This window comes from Loxodonta africana, chromosome 4 (assembly GCF_030014295.1).
Source record: "Loxodonta africana isolate mLoxAfr1 chromosome 4, mLoxAfr1.hap2, whole genome shotgun sequence".
In the NCBI taxonomy this organism is placed as follows: domain Eukaryota; kingdom Metazoa; phylum Chordata; class Mammalia; order Proboscidea; family Elephantidae; genus Loxodonta; species Loxodonta africana.
In genome coordinates, this window is record NC_087345.1 from 106,724,523 (window position 1) to 106,730,865 (window position 6,343).

Below are 6,343 nucleotides of genomic sequence, written 5' to 3' on the forward strand. Positions count from 1 at the left end.
GTCAGAATCGACTCGAGGGCACTGGGCTGGGGGTGATGGATTAGCAGCATATCATATTGATGAGATCGATAAGATTAGATAGTATCTTAAGCCAATCTCTTTGGAGATATAAAAGAGAGAAGCAAGCAGAGACAGGGAGACCTCATACCACCAAGAAAGCAGCACCATGAGCAGAGCATGTCCTTTGGACCTGGGGTTCCTGCATGGAGAAGAACCCAGACCAAGGGAAGATTGAGGACAAGGACCTTCCTCCAGACAGAGAGAGAAAGCCTTCTCCTGGAGCTGACGCCCTGAATTTGGACTTCTAGCCTACTAGACTGTGAGAGAATAAACCTCTCTTTGCTAAAACCATCCACTTGTGGTATTTCTGTTATAGCAGCACTAGATAACTAACACAGGTTTTGACGAAAGAGTTAGCTGAAGCCTTTTATCTCATTGAAGGAGGGACGGCAAGTTAGAGGAGCAAGATCCTAATACAGAGAGGTTCACCAAAGTTTACCGTACAGTTAATGAGGGCCTCAGCTGCCACAAGGCCATTTATGATGAGAAAAGAAAAGCTCTGTACAAACCTCCCTTGATGCCTACTTCAAGAAACTGACTCCAGTAGTAAACCTCCCCACCTTCAGCAGGAGAATCATACCCTGAACTCTCCGCCACCAGGTCCATCCTCTCCAACACCAGGCCCACCAACTTCAACAGTAGCCTTCTCTCCACGATCTTCTCCTGCATCATCCAATTATTAATGTTATCATAGTGTTGGAGTCCTGGTGGCAAAGCGGTTAAGAGCTCAGCTGCTAACCAAAAGGTTGGCAGTGCAAATCCACCAGCCACTCCTTGGAAACCCCACAGGGCAGTTCTACTCTGTCCTATAGGGTCATTATGAGTCAGAATCAACTTGATGGCAAAGGGCTATCGTAATATTACCTGATGAATGCCCCTTGGGGTATGCAAGACATCGATGGAATGAGAACAAGTATTAAACTTTAATCACGATCTTTTTTCTCTTTATCCTACCTAAACTATTTTAAGAACTGTTTCTTTAATGTTTTTTCACAGTACTGTATTCCTACACACACACACACAGATTCTTTCTCTTCAGTACAGTACTATATGTAGTTACTGTTATTATTGTATTACTATATCTAAGATGTTCGGTGTATTTGGAAATGTTTCCTAGATGTTTTATAATATAGAAAGGTAATATATATATTATATCCTAAGAAAACATTTGACTGACACTAAGTAAGAACTGCATGTACATGTTCCAACTTACCTACATATACGACTGAAAAGACAGACTTAGGAACGGATCTCGTTTGTAACCTGGAGACTGCCTGTATTTATTTGAAGCTTACGCCTCTGATACATACAAATTTGACATAAAGACAGGCTTAGGAACTGAACTCATTTGTAATCCCAGCATTGTCTGTATAACATGGAAATATTTTTTTTTGTTTGAATTCTAACCTTCACTTTAAAACAGCAGATGGAATGCCTTATGTTCACAGACGGAAAGCCAAGAACTCAGAAGAGGTAAACTACTTGGCCAAAGGAAAAGACGCAAAATAGAAAACCATGATTCTGAAGTATTATTCCCTCAAAAGGTAATGGAAGATTCAGAATTTGAGAGGTTTCTACAGAATTAAAAGCTAGCTAATGTAAAGTCCTCTGACTTGTTTTTTCTTTTTGGGTCAAAGCAATATATACATTCTAAGGCAGATTTCAATTAGACTGAAAAAATTTTGCATTTCCAATCACTGAATTTAAATTGTCACATTGCTTCTGGTATATACCATGTTATTGGCATCTTCTGTTGCTGTTGTTGGTACTGCTTCCAAAACTACACACACTTAAGTATGTGACAGGACCTCTGTGACAATGAAGGACTATATGTAAAATTTTATTCACCCCAAACTAGTTAAAATCTAACGTTTTCCTTTGTATTTTTAGCTATAAAAAAAGAAAAATTTAGCTATAGATCTTATAAATATATAATCAAATTAACAGTCTGTTTAGAAAATAAAAGATCCTCTAGTGCAGGCCCTGACACACACACCAAAAACAATCTGACAGGAGAGGAATTTAAGTGGTTAAACAACATGAACAAAAACTGTTCAACCTTATAAACAATTTGAAACTTTAAATAGTAAAGTTTTACCTATCCAGTGAACAAGGGTGTTTCAGAAAGCCCATTCATTTCCATCTCCTGTGTGTAAAAGTGAATAACACTTCGGACACGTAAGTTCCAGCATTTTTCATAACTTCTATTTCTAATCATATGCTGTTTCTATTAATACATCCTGACAGCAACAGCAGGGTTCAAAAGGTCAGGACTGGAATGATTTCAAACAAGAAATGAGAACATTATTGTACTGGTTTCTTAGGGCTGCCACAACAAAGTCCCACAAAGTGGTGGCTTAAAATGGCAGAAGTTTATTGCCTCACAATTCTGGAGGCTGTTGTTGTGGTTGGGTGCCACTGAGTTGATTACGGCTCATGGTGGACCCCATGTGACAGAACAGTACTGTCCCATAGGGTTTTCTAGGCTGTAATCTTTACATGAGCAGATTGCAGGCTCTTTTTCCCTCGAAGCAGCCAGATTGGCTTGAACTGCAGCAGAGTGCTTCACTGTTTGTTAGCAGCAGAGTGCTTCACTGTTTGTACCACCAGGGTTCCAAATTCAGGCTGTCAGCCAAGGCCGTGCTCTCTCCAAAAGCTCTAGGATAAGATCCTTTCTTGTCTCTCACAGCTTCTGATAAACACCTAAAAACCAAACCAGTTGCCGTCAAGTGGATTCCGACTCATAGTGACCCTATAAGACAGAGTAGAACTGCCCAATAGAGATTCCAAGGAGCACCTGATGGATTCGAACTGCCGAATTTTTGGTTAGTAGCTTTTTTTTTAGCTATAGCACTTAACCACTACGCAACCATGACTTCCCAGCTTCTGATAGCCCCAGGCATTTCTTGGCTTACAACTACAGCATGCATGACTTGTCTTTGACTCAGCCTTCACGTGGCCATCGTCCCTCCAGTGTTCCCATCTCTCTCTCTTCCCTTTTATAAGGACACTATTCAGATTCAATTAGGATCCACCCTACTCCAGTATGGCCTCATGTTAACTGATAACATCTTCAAAGACCTTATTTCCAAACAAGGTCACATACACAGATACCAGTAGTTGGGACTTCAACATAATCTTTTTGGGAGACAACTCAACTCATAACAGCCATGAAATGCTTCTTGGAAACTCTCGAGGAGCATTTTGACTTGATTTGCTAGACATTTCATGGTGAAATTATACATCTTACCAATGAGATGTCATTATTTCCATGCTCAAATTAAATATCCAATCCTTATATTTTCATTCTTGAAGGTTCTTACTATTTAGCCGAATAGTCAGAATTGAGAGCTTACGAATGTAGTTAGAAGGATACAAAAAGTAAAATCGTTATACCATGAAAATTTTTGCTTCTGAACTGCCCACTTATGAAACGACTCCCCTTTTTACGTTTTTCCTAGAGTCTCTTTCTCGCTGAATTATTGTCAAAATAGAGTAGAGGCAAGAGTGCACAGCAAAAGTTGAGGCTAAGTAGAGATAATGATAGAGGAATAATGGTTTAGTGGTTGCAGTGGGAAAAAATAAAATATTTCACTCTCTCTGAACTCAATTTGTGGCGTGTGGGAGATAATGAACAATATCTACTACACAGGACTAGAGGGAAAGTCAGATAAGTTAAAATGGAAGGAATATTCTGGGAAGAAATAAAGATGCAGGGAAGTTTGCTTAGTATGGAGAAAGGTATGGGACAGATAAGTAGAATGTTTGTTGGAGGGTGTGGGCATGTGGATAAGCAGAGGTTGGCTGGAGGGGGGAGCACAAGGATCTACCAAGGTAAGGATAAGAGAACAGATGAATAAAGGATATGCAGATCCAATTAAAACAGTCTTATTTATAGCCCTTCTTTTGTTACACCACAGTGAGTGCCTTACAAAGATACTGTATTCTAGACTTTTGGGCCACTTCTTTACATTTTTATAAAATTTCTCAACCATGGGGAAAAAAAATCGATCTGTGCCAGAGCAAAGGAAGCCAATGAAATAAGTAATCCATTAGGAGTATGTATAATTATAAACATTTAGCATTGCTTTAAACATAAGAAAAAAGAAAGGCTTTTATTTAATAGTTTTTCATAATCTCAAGAAAGCATTCATCTCTCATTTATTTTCAGGGAAACGTCGAAATTCTTGGAAGAAGGCCAGAGGATCCTGCTGTTACATCAAGACCTGTGCAAGAAAAAAAATTATCTACTCCACAATAACATGGCATGTAACATAAAGGCAGTGGTACATCTCCTGCAGGGAGAGGGCCTCTTCAATACAGGGACTCCCATGGGCTGACTTAATTACAGCACAGCAAGAGAATCTACTACAAAGACAGTAGCAGTCGAATGGAGAACTGCTGAGATCCGTCCTAGGTACTGGGACAGATGGTGCTGCTGCATCTCATTTGGTATAAGACCTTCTAGAAAAATCTCAAAATGGACACATGTCAACAAATTTTCCACTACCAGTATTTTTTTTAAACCCTATGCATTGGCCCACCATATGGTACTGTATATGTTATAATTAATTTGAGGGTCAATCAGCAAGGATTTATTGAGCCTTGACTATGTGTAAGGGATAGGAAAAAGAGCCAAAGAAGCTTATTCTCTAGTTTAAGGACATGGATTAAACTCTGATTTAATTTAAGGGCTTTTGATTTTTTTCACCAGGCTGCACACATAAAAAAAGAGGGGGGTGTTGTGTTGGCCATACAACCTGTCTCAGAGACAATAACAAACACAAATTTATAGAAACTGAGTTAAGTCCATGTAAGAAAACACGACCTGAAACATAGGAATGGTGTATGAAAGCCTAATTCAGTAGCAAAAGTAACTAAAAGTTTTTAAATCAGTGACCATAGCAACCACATGGAACAAGGCACAAAATGATAATTAGACCCCCAAAATATAAGGTCTTAATATAGCTTCTCAGTAATGACACTGAGTAAATTCTGTTGTCAAAAGTTTAAGAGAGAATTGAAACTTAACTACATCCTGACTAAAGAAGGATTAAGATATCACTGTCATACTGTTTTATGAAATTAATATACACACAGCATTTCTGTTTGCAATCAACTCTATTTTCCTGATCACTTTAAAAGGATATGAATTAATGAAAATAACAAAATTCTTCATTCTTATGTGTGGGTATACAATTATAAACCAAACCCAAACCCGCTGCCGGGAAGTCGATCCCGACTCATAGCAACCCTATAGGACAGAGTAGAACTGCTCCATATAGTTTCCAAGGAGCGCCTAGCAGATTCAAACTGTTGACCGTTCGGTTAGCAGCTGTAGCTCTTCACCACTACGCTACCAGGGTTTCCATACAACAATGCCAACCAGTAATTGGGTGTAATTTAGAGTTAATTTACAATTTCCACAGCACGTATATTAAAAATAATACACACAAACCCAGATGTAAATCCATCCACCTACAGTCACCAGATCTTCAACAAAGGCTCAAAGTCCACTAAATGGGGAAAAGACAGTCTTTTAACAAATGGTGCTGGCAAAACTGAATGTCCATCTGCAAAAAAATGAAACAGGATCCATATCTCACACTATACACAAAAACTAATTCAAAATGGATCAAAGACCTACATATAAAACCAAAAACTATAAAGATCATAGAAGAAAAAATAGAGTCAACCCCAGAGGCCCTAATACACGGCATAAACAGGATACAAACTATAACTAGCAATACACAAACACCAGAAGAAAAGCTAGATACATACAATCTTCTAAAAATTAAAATTTATGCTCATTAAAAGATTTTACCAAAAGAATAAAAAGAGAACCTATGGATGGTGAAAATATTTTTGGCTATGACAAATCCAACAAAGGTCTAATCTCTAAAATCTATAGGAAAACCCAATACCTGAACAACAAAAAGACACATAATCCAATTAAAAAACGGGCAAAAGATATGTACAGACACTTCACCAAAGAAGACATTCAGGTGGCTAACAGACACATGATGAAATGCTCAAGATCACTAGTCATTAGGGAACTGCAAATCAAAACTACACTGAGATACCATCTCACCCTGAAATTACTGGCACGAATCAAAAAGAAAAAAAAAAAAACAGAAAATAAATGTTGGAGAGGCTGTGGGGAGAATGGAACTCTTATGCACTGCTGGCGGGAATGGAAAATGGTACAACCATCTTGGAAAACAATAGTGCGCTTCCCTAAAAACCTAGAAATAGAAATACCATATGATCCAGCAGGAATGTA